Here is a 23,226-nt window from a genome sequence, read left to right on the forward strand (position 1 = left end):
GACATTAACCCTTAGCTATCTGTTTATGACACCATCCAGCCCAGTATCCTGTATACTGACAGTGGCCAATCCCAAGTACCCCAAAGGGAGTGAACCTAACAGGTAATGATCAAGTGATCTCTCTCCTACCATCCATCTCCACCCTCCAACAAACAGAGGCTAGGGACACCATTCCTTACTCATCCTGGCTAATAGCCATTAATTGACTTAACCTCCATGAATGTATCTGTTTCCTAGAGACTGGCTCCACGGGGCACCTCACAAACTGGAGACAGTTATTGAGGGTTTGTCTTTAGTATAGCTTATGTACATAGTCCACGAACTGAGCGTTTGAGCTTGTTCCAGAATCTGGGATGAGCCTATGTTATGAAAACTGAAATGCTCAAAATAGCACATACATGTGAATGGACACAGGGCACTAAAATTAAATTAACCCAGGAGTTCTCAAACTGGGGGTCGGGACCCCTCTGGGGGTTACGAGGTTATTACTGGGTGTCACGAGCTGTCAGCCTCTGCCTCAAATCCCGCTTTGCCTCCAGCATTTATAATTGTGTTAAATATACAAAAAAGTGTTTTTAATTTATAAGGGGGGGGGGTCGCACCCAGAAGTTTTCTATGTGAAAGGGGTCACCAGTACAAAAGTTTGAGAATCATTGAATTAACCCCTCTGGAGCCTCAAGGAATACAGGGGAGGGGGGGTCTCCCTTGCTAGGGTTTGGAAGGTGATAGGTGGTGTAGGATATTGCTCTTCTCATGTGATCTCTCCTCCATGGAAAAGATAACAGCTTGGCTTTTTGTGTTAAATAACTGTCTGCAAGCCTCAAAGTGCTGAATGAGCTTTAGGGTAGGGAAGGCTGTGCCTCCCCAAACAGTCTGGCCCTTCCCCCTCTCCGTCCCCCATCCACTTCCTGCCCCCTTCCTGCCCCCCTCAGAATCCCTGACCCATCCTGCTGCTTGTCCCCTCACCATCACCCCATAACCCCATCCCCCACCAACCCCCATGTTCCCTGTCCCCTGACTGCCCCGACCCCTATCCACCCACCCCCCACTGAGTCCTGACAGCCCGCCGGAATGCCCATGATCTAACCCCCATTTCCTGTCCCCTGACTGCACCCCCAGAACCTCTGCCCCCTCCCTGTCCACTGACTTTCCCCAGGACTACCTGCCCCTTGTCCAACCATCTCCCCAAGCACTGGCCCCCTGTCATGCTGCTTACCCCCACCTCCCCACTCTCCCGGAGCCTCAGCATGCCTTGTCCAGGAGTTGCCCTGGACAGCACTGCAGCAGCCTGGCTCCAGCGGGGCCTGAGCTCCCACCGCTTGGCCCAGAGCTTTCAGCCCCGCCCCCTTACCACGCGGCTCCAAGTGGGAAGGTGCTCAGGCCCCACTGGAGCCACGCCGCTTTAGCTCTGTCCAGGGTTGATCCTGGGTTACCCCGCCTCTCCCTTCAGAGCCTCAGCATGCCGCATCCAGGAGCTGCCCTGGCCCCTGGACAGCGCTGCAGAGTCCTGGCTCTGGTGGGACTGGAGCTTGCAGTCCTGCCCCCTTACCATGCGGGTCTGAGTGGGGAGGAGCTCAGGCCTCGCCAGAGCTATGCCGCTTTAGCTCTGTCCAGGGCCGCTCCTGGACTCGGCGTGCTGAGGCACTGGGGGATGGGGGAAGGTGGAGGAGGGGCCGGAGCATTCTCATGGGGGTCCCTGTGGGGCCCGGGGCCTAGGGCAAATTGCCCCATCTGCACCCCCCAATTGGTGGCCCTGAGATGACCTTCTTCTATGAGTCTATGATTCACTAAAGGCAGCACATCAGAAATGGGTCATCTCTTTGATCATCTTCTTCATTCATCTCTGGCTCCTTTCCAGTTTCTCTACATCCTTTCTGTATATTGGTGACCAAGAGTAGACACAATACTCTAGCTGAGGCCTAACCAGCACTGAATAGAGCAGTACTATCACCTCCCATGACTTGCATGTTATGTCTCTGTTAATGCAACCTAAAATTGTATTTGCTTTTTTTTACAGTAGCATCACATTTTTACTCATGTTGAGGCTATGATCCCACACAACTCCCAAATCCTCCTTAGCAGCGTGCTGCCAAGCCACTTATCCACCATTCTGTATTCGTGCATTTGTTTTTTCTCCCCTTGTGTAGCACCTTACATTTGTCTTTGTTGAATTTAATTTTTTTTTCCAGCTCAGTTCTTCAATTTATAAAGATCTCTCTGAATTTTAGCTCTATCCTCCAAAATGTTGGCAACCTCCCACTCAGCTTTGTGATATCTTCAGATTTGATCAGTCTGCTCTCTAGTCCTACATCCAGATCATTGATAAAGGTGTCATAAAAACCAGCCCCAGCAGGGCCGGCTTCAGGCACCAGCATTCCAAGCAGATGCTTGGGGCGGCAATCTGCAAAGGGTGGCAGTCTGTGTGGTTTTGCCCCAAAGCAGCGCGCCGAATTGCCACCCCAGACGGCGTGGGCAGTCGTTAGGGCAGCACGCGCATTTCTGCGGTGGCGGCAATTCGGTGGCAGCTTCTGTCTTCTGCCAGAAGACAGAAGCTGCGCCACCACGGACAGCTGAACATAGAAGCTGCCGCCTATTTGCTGCTGCCGTGGAAACAGGCGAGTCGCCCTGATGGCACATGGACTGCCCCAGCTGTCTGCGGTGGCAATTCGACACGCTGCTTGGGGTGGCAAAAACAGTAGAGCTGGCCCTGGGCCCCAGAACAGATCCCTGTGTAACCCCACTCGAGACCGCCCTCCAATCTGACATAATTCCATTAATAGTTACTTGTTGTTTGTGGTTGTTTAACCAATTCTGTATCCACTTAATGGTAGCTTTGTCAAACCTGCATTTCTCCAGCTTACTTATCAGAACGGGAGGGATAGCTCAGTGGTTTGAGAATTGGCCTGCTAAACCCAGGGTTGTGAGTTCACTCTTGAGGGGTCATTTATGGATCTGGGGTAAAAATCTGTCTGGGGATTGGTCCTGCTCTGAGCAAGGGGTTGGACTAGATGAGCTCCTGAGGTCCCTTCCAACTCTGATATTCTATGATTCTAATGTCACATGGGACTGTGTCAAGAGTCTTGCTGAAGTCCAGGTACATTATGTCCACCCCATTCCCCCTCAAGTAGATGCTGGGTCCAATTGGGACCTCACTAAATTCAACAATGAATGGCTTTGTGTTGAGCCTGGCTATAAACCTTCAAGCTGGGGCCAGCCTGGAGCGGGACTATTCATACAGTGAGAGGGACCCTGTGACAGATCTCTGGGGACCCAGGAATAAGAGTCACCTTGCAACCCCATGTCACCAGTATGAGGAAGACTTGCTTGTGCTGACAACATCAGTCTGTCAGCCACCCCAGCACTCTCCCTTGGGCTATGGCAGCCCTTACTTTGCACACAGGTTAACTGTTGGCAGGGGCAGCTCCAGGCCCCAGCACTCCAAGCGCATGCTTGAGGCAGCAAGCCACAGGGGACGCTCTGTTGGCGCCACTAGGGCAGCAAGCAGGCTGCCTTGGGCTGGTCCTGCGGCTTCGGCGGACCTCCTACAGGCAAACCGCTGGACGCAGCCTGCCTGCCGTACTTGGAGCAGCAAAATCCTTAGAGCCGCCCCTGACTGTTGGAGCACCCCAGTCCCCAAGTCCCTTTGGAGTATTCCTCTGGAGTGTCCCTCCCCTTCTTCTCCACTGAATAACAGAAATAACAGGGCTGCTATCCCCCAGGGAACAGTGCACACACCAGCTTGTATGAGTCAACTAAGTATCAGCTCACTGCTTACTGCCAGAGAACTGGGATATCCGTATAGTGAAACGGAAAAGTTTATTATCCAGGATACAAGAGGTAATGAGCAAGGAGAATGGTAGCAAACGGTTACATATAAACCAAACTCAGCACATGCTTTCTAGAGACTCAATAGTTACCCTCCTCTCTAAAGACATTTATCTCACTCCCAATGTTCTCTGCAATATTTCATCCAGGGCTGGTTGAGATCCCATTTTCAGGGATGTAAATGCACTGCCCATTTCCTTCCCCAGTGCCAGATAAAGGGGTGTTGTTCTTGCTTTCTCCTGCTGCCTCCCAAAGTTCACTGTCTGTTCCCAGTGTCAGAGTAACCCCAGTGTGCGGCCTCCCTGTTGATTTCATATCTCCCCCGTGACTGTGTATGTAAATGTCTCTCCGTGGTGTTGGTTCACAGTACTTAATTAACATGCTGACAGAGAGCCAGCTGTTGTCAGCATACTGACTTAAAAGCCTGGTTTCAGCAGACATAGCATGTTTAACACTTACATAGTCTCTGTACATGCATTTCCCAATTGTATTAATGACCTGTGTGATGCTGGCTTTCATTTAAGACCTCACTTGAGATCCTTTGGTGCACCAGAATGAACATATCAGACTGTGTTCCAGTACAGTGCACCAAAGGATGACATTATTGAGGCCATTCTTGTTACCCCCTTGCCAGATGGCACTGAGCATTTTTGGGGCACAGACACCTTCTGCAGTGACTGATGATCTTCTCCCATTGACTAGGCTCTGCCCTGGCAGGACAAGAGAACCCTACTTTTTTTAGTAAGAAGGGGATTGTGCTGTCCCTTTGAGTGGCAGGATGGGTGCAATACTGGAACCAAAATTCTGAGCCTCAACCCCTCCACATGGCTTCACTGCATGAAATCTCATGCGACTGATGCTGGCACTTTATTAACAGAAGAACAGATAGTCCAGTCAGTTGCTGATGCTGTAACCAGTACCAGGTACTGGGCCTGGGACTGCAAAGTCCAGCAGTCTTGAGAGGTTGTGGAGCACCAGAGGGCTGATCTGGGATACTGAGCCAGCCATATAGGAACAGATTTCAGAGTGGTAGCTGTGTTAGTCTATCAGCAAAAACAATGTGGAGTCCTTGTGGCACCTTAGAGACTAACAAATGTATTTGGGCATAAGCTTTCATGAGTTGCAACCCACTTCATCAGATGCATGGAGTGGAAAATATAGTAGCAGGTATATATATGTAGATAGTACATGGAAAGATAGGAGTTGCCTTACTAAGTGGGGGTCAGTCTAACAAGACAATTCAATTAACAGAAGAATACCAAAGGAGGAAAAAAATCACTTTTGTAGTGGTAATGAGGAGGCCCATTTCAAAGAGCTGACAAAAAAGTGTGAGTAACAGTAGGGGGAAATTGGTATGGTAAAATTAGTTTTTGTAATGACCCATCCACTCCCAGTCTTTATTCAGATATTTATCCATATGGGACCAACATCATTGTTTTAAACTGCGGTTGTTTTCACCGAGCATATGTACAACTTTGATGAAGGTGAAATCCTGACTGAACTCATTCCCCAGAGTTCTCTAGGGCTCGAGAGGGCAGCTGGAGCCCCTTGCCTGGCACTGCCACCCTCTGAGGTGTATTTGGCTGCATGGGTGATATTCTTGGGAGCATACAAACATCCAGCAGACTTTTCCCAGGGAAGGAACAGAGTGGGATGAGTGTGCGTGGCCCTACACTGGTCCCCTCACAGCCCCAGCACAGGGGCAGGGCGTGTGTGGGGGCATCAGAGTTGCAGTTAATCCTGCAAGGACAGGATTAGATACGAAGGGTGTTGTTTACTATAAAGAGGGTGAATGTGTGGCTACTGCAGGACAGGGTGTGACAAAGTGGGGGGTTCTTTTGGTTTTTTAAATGGTTTGCATGCCGAGGGGGTGGGATTCAGTTTTCCTGGGTGTTGCTGGTTTAATGAGGTGATGAGAGAGGGAGTTGTTAGAGAGGACCAGCAACACAACTTGGTACCCCAGCCAATGACCTGGAGAATGGCTACCTCAGCGACTGGTGACTCTTGACTGGGAGGCCAAGCTTGGGAGTCACAGCTGGTTCTGGCCAGTGGGAGGACAATGGTCTGTGAAGAGAGGACCCGGGTGCCCTGACCAGCCACTTCCAGCCAGGGATAGCTCAGTGGTTTGAGCATTGGCCTGTTAAACCCAAGGTTGTGAGTTAAATCCTTGAGGGGGCCATTTGGGGAACAGGGGTAAAAATCTGTCTCGGGATTGGTCTTCCTTTGAGCAGGGGGGGTGGACTAGATGATCTCCTGAGGTCCCTTCCAACCCTGATATTCTATGAGTGAAGAACAAAAGAAGGCTGAGAGGAAAGGAGGCCCAGGCAACCCTGTTTACCTGGATAGAAGACAATGGACAGAGGTGGGACTTGGGGACAGTGATATCAGATGCCCAGCTGGAAAAGCACAGGGGCTTGGGACTGGAGAGAGAGAGCAGGCAGAGCTCAAATGGATGGAGGAGAGACTTAGATGTGCTGTGCTGGGGGAGGCCGGGCCTGAAAGTTTCCTATACTGTGTTCAGATGCTCAATAAATCCTCCTGTTTTATGCTGGCTGACCGTCACTCCAGTCTAGAGATCAGGGTTGCATTATTCCCTCTGGGAGTGGAGGCCCCAGGGGTCCAGAGTGAGTGGACTCCCTGAAGGGGCCATGGCGAGAGACAGGCATGCTAAGGCTCAGAGAGGTGCAGTTCCAGGAGGGGGAGGGTTTTAACCCCCAAGAGAGAATAGACCCCTGAGAAGGACTGTCACACTGAAGGGAGTTCCCCCCCGGTACCATATGGGCCAAGAGTGGGCACGACCTGTAAGTCCATGACACAGGGTTATTCTCCATACATTGCAACCAAGAACCACATGAATAGCATGAAGACTGTCCAGTTGCTGATAAAACTCCTTTTCCAGCCCTCTCCAGAGAATTGGTTTTTCAGATTAATTTCTCCAGCTGTATTAATTATCATGTTCCTAGCTGGATCTACATTCCTAGCTCTCTTGCCTGGCTCCCTACTCAGCCTCCCTCCCCCTATCCCAGCTCCATTCCTTGGCATTATGTTTGTGATACCTCCCCAGTTAGTGTTACATACAAACTAAATCTGCCTATTCTTGCCCTTTTCCAAGTCCTCACTTTCCCCAAGGCTGCCTTATGGCAATATCTCTGACGTTAGTCTGTGGTCCACTCTTGAGCAGACCTGCAACTCAGCCATTAGTAATTACGTTCTCTGCTATTTACTTTGGACACTGAAGCCAAATAGTCAGTGTGACGGATGTGGAGATGCTATGCAATAATCTAAGAACATGGAACTGGACTAATTGGCTGATTACTTAATGAGGGGAAGATACTGCATAGCTATGGGGATGCATTAGAATTTCCTGCAGGAATGTATTTATCACACCAGTGCACAGTGGCTGCAAAATACTGTCATCCTGGTGTTGTACAGTTTTATTCCCATGGTGGATTAGTGTAAATGACTCACCATAGCAACAGTAAATTGTGACAGGTGTCTGCGTGTGTGTGTGTGTGTGTGTGTGTGTGTGTGTGAGAGAGAGAGAGAGAGAGAGAGAGAGAGAGGCAGTTGACCAAGATAGCTACTGCAAAATAAACTATCCCAAATAGCTCCCTGTATGGACACTCTAATCCAAACTAAAAGTTACTTTATTCCCTATAATACTCTGAGTAGTTACTTTTATTCTGGAAAAGTGTCCACACACAGACCCATTCCAGAATAGCTATTCTGGTCAATTTCTCCATGGAGACAAAGCCTCAGATGGTAAACTCTTTGGGGCAGCCACTATGAGGATCTTTGCATTTCTGGGGAAAGCTCACAGATCTCTTTCATTAATTCAAGAGCCTTTAATTCAATTCACTGCAAGCCCAGCACCGCACTCTTGGACCTCCAGGTGAGCATGGTTTCAAGTAGAGTGTCAATGACCTCACCCCCCGACAGCTGGCTAGTGCCCCCTGACTCCTCACCACTTCCTTAACTTTCTGCTGCTACCCCTGACTCCTCACCACTGCCTTGTGACTCCCACCACTCCCCCAACTCCCACCGCTCCCCCTGACTCCTGCTGCTCCCATCTCCTTGTCACTGTCCCCCCAACTCCCACCACTGCCCTCTGCCTTCTGCCACTTCCCCCTGACTTCTGCTGACCCTGCTCTTTTGGGCATTCTGCTGCCCTGCAGTGCAGGCTTTTCTGGGGGCTTTGTAAGATAAGTTGCCATGGTTTGATCTAAGAATATAGCTTATCAAAAGGCTATTTTAGGAACTATTTCTGTATTCCATACAAAAGCAAGGTATTTATTCTTATCTCTGGGAGCTGGGAGGGCACCACTTTGACATGAGCCATTTTTAGGGCAATGTATTATAAACGAACCACAGAGTCACCAGCGTATAGGTGTTTGGGTAGGCCAATCAGTTCTTCGGACAGCAGGATTTCTAGCAAAAGCAGAATGTCTTAGCTGATGGACTGATGAAGAATAGCAGACCAACTCTCAGCTCTAACTTGTAATGGTGGTTGTTGTATTTCACAATGGACCTTTCTACCATCAGGGGAAAGCTCATCTGTCTAGGAGTGCACTCTGAAAAACCATGAGTCACCAGGGACAGAGGGAAAAGAAAGGAAAAGGACTTTTAAAAGCAAGTTTGGGACTGAAGTCTTTTACCCAATACTCGAATTATAGACTATCAGGGCTGGAAGGGACCACAGGATGTCATCTAGTCCAACCCCCTGCTCAAGGCAGGCCCAATCCCCAGAGAGATTTTTGCCCCAAATGGCCCTGTCATAACTATAAAGGGAAGGGAACATCCCTCCTGTGTACAATACTATAAAATCCCTCCTGGCCAGAGACACCAAAATCCTTTTACCTGTAAAGGGTTAAGAAGCTCAGGTAACCTGGCTGACACCTGACCCTAATGACAAATAAGGGGACAAGATACTTTCAAAACTTGGTGGGGGAAAGGCTTTTGTTTGTGCTCTTTGTTTTGGGGGTGGTTCGCTCTTGGGACTAAGAGAGACAGGACATCAACCCATGCTTTCCAAATCTTTCTGAACAAGTCTCTCATATTTCAAACTTGTAAGTGACAACCAGGCAAGGAGTGTTAGGTTTAACTTTGTTTTCTCAACTTGTAAATGTTCCTTTTTGCTGAGAGGATTTTACCTCTGTTTGCTTAACTTTAAACCTAAGGCTAGAGGGGGTTCCTCTGGGCTCTTTGAATCTGATTATCCTATAAAGTTATTTTCCATCCTGATTTTACAGAGATGATTTTTACCTTTCTTTCTTTAATTAAAAGCCTGCTTTTTAAGAACCTGATTGATTTTTCCTTGTTTTAAGATCCAAGGGTATTGGATCGGGACTCACCAGGAATTGGCCCCCTCAAGAGGTGAGCTCACAACCCTGCGTTTAGGAGGCCAATGCTCAAACCATTGAGTTATCCCTCCTCCTGAGGGATTATCTGGAGGCAGGAGGATGTCCATGAACACTGGGTCCCCACTAGAGCTCACGGGTATGCTGAGAAACTGTTTTAACTAACAAAATAATGTATTAGAACAGGGATTTGGTTTGCTATGAAAGTGAAAAGCCTGATGTTATGTCTTTATGTTCATTTGCTGGGTAATTTATCTGTGTTTGAGTTCACTAGCTAGTTGATCTCTGAATCTGTACTCCTTCTATTAAATTAACTTTTTGTTTATTTTCATCCCAAGCCCACCTGTGGTGTGCAAATGATGTGACGTGTGTGCACTGCACTAAATTGGTGTCTGGAGTGCTGGTTTCACACCTTGCAGGGTGACAATCTGAAGGGGAATGGTCGAAGGTCTGGTAATTAATAACTCAAGGTGGATAGATATGGGAGACCCAGGACTGGGAGGGCCATTGGGGGTCACCCTGCAAGGAGTAATTAGGTTGGTGAGAGCCAGAGCTTGTGCTTGTGGGCTGGCTACTGATGTCAGGGAATTGAATGACAGCTGCACAGAGTTACAAGGCAGGTGATCACATACCCCTTACTGGTGTAGGGGGTCCCCAGAATGTCACAGATGCCTGCGCCCTGAGGGTGTGCCCAGGGGCCCTAATAAAGGGACAATGCTTGGGTCCTGTGCAGGCTCTGGGAGGCTTGAAGCCCCTGAGAGCCCAGGTTTGGGTCCCTTCACAGCAGTCAGTGGGGGAGGCTGTCCAGACCTGTGACACCATGTGAGTAGGGGTAGCTTGCTCAGAGTTTTGTAAGGACACTGAGGTAACCTCTACTCCTGTGCAAGGTAGGTCTGGAAGCTGAGCACAGGCTAGGAGCGGGAGGGGGATCCTGAGCTGGCAATGGGATCAAACAGCTGGCAGACAAATGAGGAGGCTCAGAAACCAGGAGAAAGGGAGACAGAATGGGGGTGAGGGGCAGGGGGCAGTAGCATCATATGGGTTCAGCGAAGAAAGTGAGGTTGGGGGAAGGGCAGCTCTTCTGGACAGGCAAGGACCAGGCCAGGCCATCCCAGGCTTTTTATTGGCCCTACAATGCACTGGCATCCCTGAAACACCACGATTCCTGACAGAGTAATGGCCCTAGACAGTGTGAACTGAGTGGGCACCTGCTGCCAGCCACAGCCCCACTGAGACCAGCCCAGAGGGGCAGTCACCAGATTCTTCTGCCATATGCCAGTCTTCTTTGGCATAACGGTAACCCAAGCAGGAGAAAGGTGCTGAAAGGAAAGCTCTTGCTTTCCCCAGAGTCTGCCCCGATAACCTGCTGCCTGATTGTCCCTGTGCAATCCATTGCTCATTCTTATCAGCTGAGATATGGCCCTATTGCGCTCGGTGCTGTACAGACCCACCAAGAGATAGGCTTCCTGCTGCATTGCAGTGTCACGGCCCAGCATATCCAGGAACATGTTCCCTGGCACATCAAAGAGAAATGCACTCCATGCAGAGTGGCGAGTGCCTGGACCACAGCCAGACCCAGTGTAAAATGGGACAAAGGTAAGAAAATTTGCCTTTTCTAAATCCATTGAACACTCCAGTGACAGGTCTCCTTGGTAACACCCTGGTGACTGGTCTCCTTGCTGCCCTGTGGGAAGTACATGAGCAGCCATGGTGTCACCCCGAAAGCCCAATCATAATATGCCTTTGGAAAGTCCTCACCCTACGTGGGGGCTGTGCAGCTCTCCAAGGATGTGGGGCGCATCCATAGCCCAGGCAGCGTCTGGTCAGGGAAGGGCCCATCTCAAGCCTGTGGCGGAGGCCAAAGGAGCCTGCACTGGAGTCACCTGAGGTCAGCTTCACAGGACCCTCCTACATCCCAACACTACTCGCAGTCTCTTCCCAGCAAGCACCCAATGTCTGAGTCAGCTCACTGGCCTAGGATGACCTGGGTAGCCACGCTTGGAGAGGGCTCAGGACCCAGCTAGTCACAACACTCTCCTCCCCAATCAACATCTCCTGAGCCCTCCACTCCTTCCCTCATGGGAGTCTTTCCCCTGCACTCCTCCTCTGCCATGTCCTGCTCCCCTTCCACTGCATAGGAGTATTTCCCCCTACACCCACCTCCCCCATCCAAGGGGCTATCCCCTTCCAGGTAGTGGGTGAGGGTCTGCAGTTGGCTTCTGCGGCCCTGTGGTGCTGCTCTGCTCCCATCCATCCCTGTGTTGTCTTGGCATGGAGCTGCATAGCAAATCTGAATTAGGAACCTGGCATTAGCACTGCAGTGCTGCGAGGAGGGAGCTGGCTCCAATCCCCCCAGCGATTAGTGGGTGACAGTTATGATAAATCAACTGTTTTATCACAAACATGTGTGCTCAGCATTAACTCTGCAGGCATCCAGCTTGGAGAGGAGATTCCTATTCAGCAGCCAACCTAACTAGCGAGTGGGAAGTCCTCTGCCAATGAACTGCAGCATCCCAGCCCTGCTGCCCAACGGCACCCATTAATTACACCTTTCTCACACCCACATATACAAATGAACACATCCACACACTTGCAAACACAGGCACTAACTTGGAAATGTGTCTGCTGAATGGCACGCTAAGCATCCATGCATATGTCTGTGCATACGCAAACATATACACACAAAACTCATGTGCATCTGTGCCCTCCTGTACCCCAGGAGTATAAACTCAAACAGAACTACTCCCCCACCTTAGGACCACATGGCTATACCGAGGCTGTATCTCACCCTAACAGTGATCTATGCAGAATGACCCCTGGGAAACCTCCACACATGCCTCTGGAGGAGATGGCTGGCAGAGCTCTTTCTGGGGTTTCTGTCCCATCACAGCCCCTGGGCTGGGCGTTGGGGGCCATGATGCCCACTGAAGCTGTAGGGGCTGTGACAATCAGGGTGTTCTTTTTAGGCAGCTCGGGCTGCCCTAGATGGCTAAGGCTGAGCCAGCTGCTCTTCTAAAGAGCTGCCTGCCTCTGGCCTAAAGCTGTAACAGCTCTGGAGAATGAGAGGCTGCATGGTTCACTAGACTAGATATGGGACTAATCCCAGCCTGACTCAGATCCCCTCCCTGACTCAGTGCAAAGTGCCAACAGCATCCATTGACTTCAGTAAAGGCTATGAGTGCTCAGCACCTCTGGCAGTCAGGTGCCTCGCTATGGATTCAGCTTCCTAACTTATGCACCCATGTTTGAAACTGGGCTCAACATCCTCTCTGTGCCTTAGTGCCCAGGGAGACCAATACCAACTCACTTCCCATGGTGGGTAGCAGAGCCATGCACACCCCAGGATACCTCCTATCTGGAAAACCACCTGCCCCAGCATCCAGATTGGCTGGACAATTGCCCCTTGCAGAATGTAGACAGATGTTGGAACCTGCACACTGAGCCCTGCAGCAGGAAGCCAGGTGAGAGAGGGAGGAACAGCCTAAATGGCCATGGCTTACGCAAATAACAATAATGATGATGAATAATGTGTTTGTCCTACAGGGGCATCACACTGGGCTGGGCACTGCCCAGACCTAATTAGAGGCTAATGCTGACTATGGGGTGGGCTCTCCAAGAAATGTGGGCAGACAAACCACACAGCTCTGGGCATGCTATGCCGAAGGAAATACCAGCACAGCTGTGATGCTACCCACTGTACCACTAGCAATCCTGAGTGCAGCAGTGGTTCCACTTGCACTCCTCAGGAGCTGTGGGAGGTGCCCACAGTGGGTCCAGACCTGCTCTCGGGGTTTGTGATGCTCGCTGTAGAGCAGGCACTGTCGAAGACAGGGGGCTAAGTGAATGTAACTTGGGGCTGCCAGGCACTCCCAAGACTGCCCTCAGTTCTGTAAGATGTGGGCATGGTTCTTGCTGCCGGGGGCAGAGATGGGGCCTTGCCCACTCAGATGGGCTGTGAGTTGAACAGGATGGCTCAGGCCAGCCAGTGGATGAGCAGCTCGTGGTGTCCTGACTCATTCCCCTGGGTCACAAGGTATTTCAGTGGCGGGAGCAAGCAGCTGGCTCAGTGGAGGCATCTTGGAATTCAAAATTAAGGAACATGAGTAGAGCAAGTTTAGTCGTTGTTATAGCCAGAAAGACCCATTATGAACATCTAGTCTGATGCTCTGCGCAGCCCTGGGCCACTGACCACCATAGCCAGGACCAATGAATTATGAAGGAGTCAGAGGCCTGGGGTATGCAGGAGGTCAGTGACCTGTGATGTTCTCTAGTTCAGTCACCTGGGAAATCATTGAGCATAGCCTGACCACTAACCCTTTGCACATATCAATCCACTGACTTCCTGCATGCCACAGTCCACTGACCCCCTGCAGAATCTGGGCCTCTGACCCCCTGCAGAGCCCAGGCCACTGATTTTCTTCATAACTCACCCTGCGATTTCTATATCCATAGGATTGGCTAAGCCACTGAGCCAGGGGTAGCAGTGAGAGCTTTCTGATTCCCATCATTGTTCCTCCAGCCCATGCCACCTCCAAGTTATTTACTGCATGTGCAATGGTGGTTATCCGAGCATTGTTACCTGTACAAGTCTTGGAGTCTTTTCACAGTGACAGTGCAAGCCACATCTCAGCCCCCAGACCATCCTGCTGCCAAATTTCATTTTCCTGCTAGAATTGTTCAAAAAGCAGTGAGAAAATAATTTAACATTGGCAAAGATCCCTGTTTCTCACTAGTCTAATTCTGGGAGATGAATAGCTGAATTGTGCTCACTTAATCTTCCAAATAAAATTTCAGAAGAGAACATTTGATCCTGAACAACTGTAGTTTGTCAAAGTTATCAGCAACTGAAAGCAGGGGGTTATAATGGAAAGAGTCGGCCACCTTGTCTACAGCTCCACTCCTGCTGGTGCTATGACTTAGATTAGCAAGCTGCTTCCCAAACACATCAGGAGCTGTCCTGAAGTGCTGACAATCCCAACTAGGTGATAGGACCAGAGGAGCTGGCTGGGCAGAGGCCGTGGGGTGAAACGCAGCACATGGTGGCAGTAGGGTTTTAAATTTAACTGAAAGGCAAATATTTTGTTAGGAAACAGCTATGGGTGAAATGTAAAAATATCTTGGTGGGATTTTCCAAAGTGCCACAGGGAGTGAACAGTGAATGGCAGTGGGGCCGGACATCAGCTCCTGTGGGCACCTGAGAACAACTCACCCTCTGTGTCTAAGAAAAATATGTTACAAAATCCAGCCTTCTTTGGTCTGATACTAAGTGTGATCTTCTAGCATGGGGGAGCATGGTATTACTGGGCTGAAGGAGCCATGAGACAGGATCCACTGTCCAGTGGGGCGCATCCTCCTAGTCACTCTGGGGCTTAGTTCCTTCCAGGTGCTGCACCCTCCTCTGGAAGTCTCTGCAGTCATCATGCTCTCACACCCTGCAGCACCTCTCACTCCAGGTGTTGCAGCTTTCTTTTTGTGACTTAGCTCTCCAGCCAGGTCATTAGGGTCCTCCCCTTCTAGGGTATCCAAGTCTTTCAGGACAAACTGTCCAAGACAGGCCGCTCCCCACTGCCTGGTCTGTGCCACTTCCCCAAGTTCCAGCCTAGGGACCCTCTTGTCAGTAGTCAAGGTCTGCATACCCCAACCCTTGCTGCTTTTCCCTGAGCCTGTCCTTACCTTCTGACCCTGGATTTGTCAGCCCAAACTCCCTCCTTCAGGGGAGTGACTGCAGACTGCTTCCCTGCTCCCCCAGCTAGTCTCAGCTCCTGGGCTTTACACAGGAGCATCCTGTTCCCAGCCCTCTGAGCCTCATCTTATTAATCCTGCTCCCTGGCTCCTCCTCCATAGCAGCCTGGGCAGTTAATTGGCCTGCCTCTCCGGCTTAACCTCTCAGGCTTTATATGGGGTGGTCACCCATCACACAGGGGAGGTTGGGATTCGCTGGAAGGAAGAGGACAAGGAGGCTTGGGCACTTTATCCAAGGAGGGTGTCCCAGGAACAGGGAGTGAAGTGCACAGGTGGGCAAAGAGCACAAAAGGTTTGGTGATGCTGCACGAGATGGCAGAGCATGGAGCTAGAGGTGGCAAAGTATCGTGCAGAGGATTGGCAAATCTATCTATCCCCACACACATCTATCTGTCTATCTATCCCCACACACATCTATCTATCTATCCCATACATGTCTGTCTGTCTGTCTATCTAGCTGTCTATCATCACCAATGTGGTTTCTCAGCAGCAAGCTGAGCCCCTAGCAGAGGCCCTGCCCTGGTCTGGTTGTAGCGTGGGGTTGGCAAGGGCAGCCCTGCAGTCCCTCCAGGAAATGGCAGTCCCCTTAATGAGGAAGGAAGTTGGCATAGCAGCCGCTAGCTCTCCTGGGTCATAAATCACTGTCTCCCGTTGCACATTAGCAGCACCTCCTGGTTCAGGGTATGTATGTATCTGTGTATTCCTTTTGACGTTTTTATTATTACGAAATAGTTCCCCTAAAGGGGGATGAATAATGAAAATGCAGCTTTTGCATGTACAGTAAATATGGAAGCAAAGTGTAAATGTTCTGCCTACAGCCTTGTTGCACTGACACCCCACTGCCCCATCCCAAGCCTCTGGGTCCTCCTGCCCGAGTCCTTGGAACCTCCTGCCACATATTCCCAGGACTGCTCTCCCTCTTCCTCACCATCAGAAGCGCTACCCTCCTCTCTCTCCCAGCCCATAAGCCCTTGTCCCTGATATCACATCCCTAGGAAACTCTCTGGTCCCTGGCACACCCCTGTCTTGGCACTCCTCTTCCTCCTACTAGCAGCTTCAGAAGCCCCCGCCACACACACATCCTGTCTTTACACGTCTTGGGGCTCTGGGAGGCCCCTGCATGGGGAGCTCCAAATCCCATTTGTTTATTTGGAATAAAAAAGAAAGATCAAGGATAGCATGGGTCTGCTACTCAATGGAGAAAATGAGCTGGGAACAGAAGACGATAGGAAGACTGAGCTACTAAGTGCCTATTTTGCTTCAGTCTTCTCACAAAAAAATGATGTGACTGGACGACTAGCCAAGTTACCACAGACAATAAAGGGGAAGGGATGCAGATCAGGGTAAGAAAAGAAGAAGTCAGATTTTTCTGACCAGTTTGAATTCAAGTCAGCGGGGTTGATGCTATTCATCCCAGGGCACTGAAGAAATTAGCTGAAGAAATCTAGGAGCCACTGGCAATAATATTTGCAATCTCATGGAAGACTGGCGAAGGGCTAACGTAGTGCCCATATTTAAAAAGGAGGAAAAAGAGGAGCTGGGGAACTATAGATCCGTCAGCCTGACCTTGATACCTGGGGAGCTTCTAGAGCAATGTATAAAACGTTCAGTTTGTAAAATCCTGGAGGATGAAGGGTGATCACTAGCAGCCAGCATGGATTTACCAAGAACAATCCTGCCAAACCAGCTTGATTTCCTTCTTTGACAGGGTAACTGGATTGGTGGATGGGGGAAGTGTTTGGACATAATAGATCTGGACTTCAGCAATGCTCTTGACACAGTCCCATGTGACATTCCTATAAGGAAGCTGGAGAAATACATGTTTGGCAGAGCTACCATTAAGTGGATACAGAATTGGTTAAACAATGACAAATAATGAGTAGCTATTAATGGAATGATGTCAGATTGGAGGGAAGTCTCGAGTGGGGTTCCACAGGGATCTGTTCTGGCCCAGTGTTGTTTAACATCTTTATTAATGACCTGGATGTAGGAATAGAGAGCAAATGGATCAAATTTGCAGATGATACAAAGCTGTGGGAGGGGTTGCCAACACTTTGGAGGATAGAGCTAAAATTCAAAGGGATCTTGATAAATTGGAGTACTGGGCTATAGAAAATAAAATGATATTCAACAAAGACAAATGGAAAATGCTAGATTTAGGGAAGAAAAAACAAATGCACAAAATACAGAATGGGGGATAACTGGCTTGGCAGCAGCACTGCTGAGAAGGGTCTGGGAGTTGTGGTGGATCACAGCACCAACAATGCTTTGGCAAAAGAGGACATGCAATATTAGGTCGCATTAGCAAAGGCATAGCATGCAAGTCAGGGGAGATGATAGTACCATTGTATTTGGTGCTGGTTAGGCCTCAGCTGGAGTACTGTGACCAATTTTGGTCACCAGTGTATAGAAAGGATGTGGAGAAACTGGGAAGGATCCAGAGGTGAGCAACAAAGATGATGAAGGGGAAGGAATGCAAGCCATCTGAGCAAAGGCTGAAGGAACTAGTTATGTATAGTTTGGAAAAGAGATTACAGGGGGATATGGTAGCAGAGTTTAAAAACTTGAAAGGTTGACCCAAAAGAGATGGAGAAAAGTTGCTTTCTCTTACCACAGAGGGAAGGACAAGAGACAATGGGTTCAAACTACAGCATAGCAGATTTAGATTAAATAGCAGGAAAAATTTCCTAGATGAAAGAACAGCAGAATAATGGAAATGACTGCCTAAGGAGGATGTGGAAGTTCCTTTGCTGAAGGTTTTCAAAAGGAGGCTGGGATTGCCATCCATCTTGGATGGTTAAACACAACAAATCCTGCATCTTGGCAGAGGATTAGACTAGACCATTTTGGTCCCTGCTAACTCTCTGGTTCTATGATTCATTACTATTCCACTGCCATTGGAAACTGGAAACATTTCTCTGTGCGCAGCAGGGTTGTTCTAAGCATTTACAGGCTGCTCACACCAAGGCCCATGACTCACATTCCTGCCCCCAGGTTTCTGCCTCCCATGGAGTCTTGGAGATTTAGATTATTTACCCTAGAACTGTTAGGGGGCTTATTCCTTCACCTTCTCACTTCCCTGGTCCTTCTCGCATAAACAGAGAGCAACGATACCCGAAGTCCAAAGGCTCAAACAATTTAATGTTTATTGGGGTGAACTTCCAGTAAGCATGATTCCATTTTCCTTTCTTAGTGTCCCCCTTTCCAGCTCTGACACCACAGAGCCTTGTCGGTGTCCTTGTTTCTGTTCCCATCCCCTGTTCCCGTTTCCCCCTTTAGCAAAACATGATCCCAATTCCCCCCTCCCCAGTCCCTGTTCCCATTCTCCCCCCACTTCCTAATTGACTGCAGACTATATAGTAAAACTTGAATTCTGCTTAGCTATACCTTAATCAACCATTTTACTGAAATTTAACTAACCAATCTTAACATATTGTAACATGGTTATTTAACCAATTATATCCCACCACCTTAATTGGTTTACATCCAACAAAATTAATTATACAGCAGACAGAAACAATTACAGAACCAGACAGAGATCATGCAAATAAACATACAAAACAATACAGAAGTGAGGATTTTACAACTACATCTATACAGACATAAGGGTTTTCCAGCTGTGTCTATTGATAAGTGAGTTCTCACCAGACAGGATGCTGTCAAACTAAATTTCCTTTTACATCTTCTAGGCTCTTCCCTTTCTCTAGAGGTAATAGATCGGATCATCTCCTTAACAGCTCCAGATTCCCTTATTTCAATATGACTAAACAGGGCTTCAGACTATCACAGTAAAAGAAGGTCATTACACAGACTCCCAGGTTTCTGCCTCCCATGGAGTCTTGGAGATTTAGATTATTTATCCTAGAACCATGAACTTGCATTATCCAAGCTGAATGCCACTGTCAGGTTCTCTGCACATAACAGAACTATCTTGGGATTGGTGGTGTTCTGTCTGAGACAGGTCCTCCAGACTATCATGTGGAGGGCACAGGGCTCAGCAAATTCCGCATGAATTTGCATTGCAATATAGGCTCAAATTGAGTTTGGAGTGGGGTAGTTAGAGCCAATGAGCCATGGAGCAGGCAGCCCCCAGTCCTCATGCTGCAGCACATGCAGGTAACAGGCAGTCCCCACAGCCTAGCTCCTTCCTCTTTAGAATCCCACCCCCTTCAGATAGTTAAAGGCTGCTATCAAATCCTCCCTCACTCTTCTCTTCTGCAAACTAAACAAACTCAGTTCCCTCAGCTTCTCCTCCTAAATCATCTGCCCCAGCCCCCTGATCATTTTCGTTGCCCTTTGATGAACTCTCTCCAATTTGTCCACATCCTTTCTGTAGTGGGAGATGTGCTGTTATTGACATGAACTGTGACTGTATAGATCATTGTTGCAACCAAGGTCCTATAGTTGCACCAAATCTTGAACAAAGGAGGTCAAGTAAGGTGTCTATGAAAAGGTCATGATTTGCTGGTTATGATTATGCTATCTGTATGCAGGTATCATTTTTTATTTAAAGTTATAAGTATTGGCTCTATACTGTCGGTATTTCAAACTTGTGCTATGCTTCTGGGTGACACCCCAGATAGTTTGGCATCAGCACTGCCTAGACTACTTGGTGGCCCATGAAGACCATCAGCTGTACAACTGACCCATTGAGAGAAGGCAGATACACTTTATGACTCAGCAAGGCATGCAGGGACATGTCTATAGGGAGAACTCTGAGGCTTTCAAGCCATGTCCTGGGCAGCTTGTGTTTGGAACGAAGGAAGCACAGGCCGCATGGCAAGAGACTATAAGAGACTTGCTGCATCTTCTTGATTTTGTCTTCAGTCCTGCTTCTTACCTTTGGAGGAACTTAGCTACACTGAAGCTCTGAACAAAGGACTGAATGACCCATCCAAGCTGTGGATGTACTCCAGAGTCTTGATACGAGCCTGCAGTTTATTCCATCACTGCTACAAGCCTGAACCTTGCCATTGCTATATGTAATTGATTACTTTAACCAATTTTAACTCTCATCTGTATTTCTTTTTATGAATAAACCTTTAGATTTTGGATTTTAAAGGATTGGCAACAGCGTGATTTGTGGGTAAGGACTGACTTGTCTATTGATCTGCGTGCGGTGCTTGGTCCTTTGGGATCAGAAGAACCTTTTTTTTTTTACTGGGGTTTTCATAACCATTCATCCCCATACGGAGTGGCGGTAGTGGTGATACTGGGAAACTGGAGAGTCTGAGGGAATTGCTTGTATGATTTCTGATTAGCCAGTGGGTAAAACCGAAGTTCTCTCTATTTGGCTGGTTTGGTGTGCCTTAGGGTGTGGCTACACTTGCAGCTGTACAGCGCTGGGAGTTAAACCTGTCTTCGTACAGCTGAGTAGGGAAAGCACTGCAGTCTGGCCACACTGACAGCTACCAGCACACTGTCATGGCCACATTTGCAGCATCTGCAGCGGCATTGGGAGCGGTACATTATGGGTAGGTATCCCAGTGTTCAAATGGCTGCAACGTGCTTTTCAAAAGCAGGGGAGGTGGAGTGTGACAGGGAGTGTGTGAGAGAGAGAGAGAGTGGAGTTTTGGAGCCGACACTGTGTCAGTACACTTCCTTGCAAGTTCTGACCCCCGTTTCCACCTCTCTCTCACTCACTGAAAGCAAACAACAGCTATTTGTTTTTTTCCTCACAGACCAGATAAGCAGCCACTTGGAAATGGACCTCCCCCTCCCTCCCGCCCACCACGCTGCTTCTCTCCTCAAGCCCCCTTCCTCCCCCTCTCTTCAAACACTCACTGTGGGGGTTCCAAAGGGAGCCCCCCTGCCTCTGCTCATTCACAGCAAACAGTAGCTGTGTTTGTTTTTTTCATAAGCAGCTCCGGGAGCCCTGAGTTCACAACAAAACAAAGAACGGGACCTTCACTTAAAAGGATTATAGGAAGCTTCCGGAGGTCAGTTACAGCATACTAAGATTATTCCCTGTTTACACTGGCAGCCCAGCGCTGCAGCAGCAGTGCTATACTCTTTATTCCTCTCATGGAAGTGGAGTACAAGCAGCGCTGTAGCCATGGAGATACAGTGCTGTATGTGCCTTGCCAGTGTGGATGGGGAGTGAGTTACAGAGTGGTAAAGCCACCAACAGCGCTGTAACTCTCAAGTGTAGCCAAGGCCTCCATAGTAAAGGAACCCCAGCCTTGGGCTGTGACTACCTTGCTCTAAGCAATTTATCCTGAATTGATACTCTCAGTAGTGTCCCACCAGAGGCCGCATCGTTACAGTGGTGTAGTTGTGCTAGGATCCACAGAACCAGATCAATTAAGCTTTGGATCAGAACCCCATGCTATCCAAATTTGAATTTGGGTATTGAGACTTTGGTTGGTTAAAAAGCAGTTGCAATGTGTGAGCGAAGAGCATATGAGGGCCTTGACAAAAAAGGCCTTGGAATATTTGTGTTTAGAAAAGGAGATAAGCTTTAAAAAGAAAGCTACAAATCAAGAACTGAAAGATCTGTTAATGGCAGTGATCAGAAGGCTCAGCCCTTACCTGGTACTACAGAAACTGCAGAAACAAGTAAAATGCAAAAGGCAGCAAATAAACTCCAATCTGAGCATGAACAGAATCTAGCAGATCTTCAATTGCTGGAAAAGCAAAAGATAGCTGATATCAAGAAGAAGGCTCATAGGGGGCGTATTGAACAGATGGCTACTGAGGAGAAAGCTCACCAGACGCAACAGGAGACTGCAAGACTTCAGCTATGAGTATTGGAAGAGCAGAGAAAGTCAACACCGCCTGGTGCTCCATTTCCCCACCACCACGAGAAAAACTGGGAAAGGATATATCCCATTTACAATGATACTGAGGATATAGAGGAGTTTTTGTCTACCTTTGAATGCCTCTGAAATCTGTACAAGATCCCTGATGGTCAGCAAATGCCTGTCCTGATGACCAGACTGACTGGAAAAGCCAGGGAGGTATTTAATTAATTGGGGGAACAAGAAACCTTGGATCATGAGCAGTGTAAAGATTCTGTGTTAAGGCAGTTCAAGGTTACTGCTGATTCCTACAGAATTAAGTTTAGAAAATGTAGAACATCTAACGATTGTACTTTTGTGGAATGTGCCCATAAGCTAATGGGTTTTGTTAAAAAGTGGGTTGTAGAAGTGAAAGCACATTGGAGTTTAGAAAAACTGATGTATTTAATAACTTTGGAACTGTTTTTAGATATTGTGCCTGACCATGTTAAAGCTGCTGTTTGTGATAGAAACCCTGAGTCAGTCCTATGGGCTGCGGAAAGTGCGGATGCCCATACCCAAAATAGGGCTCGGGAAGGGTGGAAATCCCATGGGAAAGCTAATCAACATTCAGCCCAGTTCAAGAGGAGAGAAGGGTTTAAAAGTAAACCTGGCCCTGACTCTTATAAAGGAGCTCATGGGGGCCCAGAGGGTAGGAACTCTCACCCCAAGAATAAACAGGTTAAATGCTATCACTGTGGTGTGCTTGGCTACATGAGACCAGATTGCCTGACCTTGAAGGGCAGCCCCAAACCAGCAACCCCAAATGCCATGGTAAATGACAACTCCATTACTCTGAGCACCCAGGCTGAAACAAGCCACAACAGCACTACCCTGAGTCTTTGTGCAAGCACAGCAGTGGCTAATGTCATCCCCATAGTCTCCAGTAGTATGGAAGGAGGTGATGAGCTCACTAGTTATGTTAAGATTGAGGCATGGCAAGGGAGTGAGAGGTTTATTAAAGAAGCAAAGGTCAATGGTGTTGAATGCATGGGATGGTGAGATACTGGCTCTGATGTGACTATAGTTAAGGGACATTTGGTGAAGCCAGAGGACATGTTGCCAGGCCAGTTTATGATGGTAGTGGCACTATCTGAGTGTTCTGAACCTGCCAATGGCTAAAATCCACCTTGAGTGGGATGGCTTTAAAGGGGATGTGAAGGCTGCTGTCCGGGATTTAATTCTGGCTGATATTTTGGTAGGAAATAACATAGTGGAGGTGCCGGGCAAAGTTTTTCCACATCGTCTGTCACTAGGTTGCCTCCCTCATTCAGTAAGGGGCTCACACTTTCCTTGAATTTCTTCTTGTTGTTAACAATACCTGAAGAAACCCTTCTTGTTACCCTTAACATCTCTTGCTAGCTGCAACTCCAAATATGATTTGGCCTTCCTGGTTTCACTCCTGCATGCCTGAGCAATATTTTTATACTCCTCCTTGGTCATTTGTCCAATCTTCCACTTCTTGTAAGCTTCTTTTTTGTTTTTAAGATCAGCAAGGATTTCACTTAAAGAAAGAAGTCAAG

Source organism: Chelonoidis abingdonii, chromosome 7 (assembly GCF_003597395.2).
Source record: "Chelonoidis abingdonii isolate Lonesome George chromosome 7, CheloAbing_2.0, whole genome shotgun sequence".
NCBI classification, from domain to species: Eukaryota; Metazoa; Chordata; order Testudines; family Testudinidae; genus Chelonoidis; species Chelonoidis abingdonii.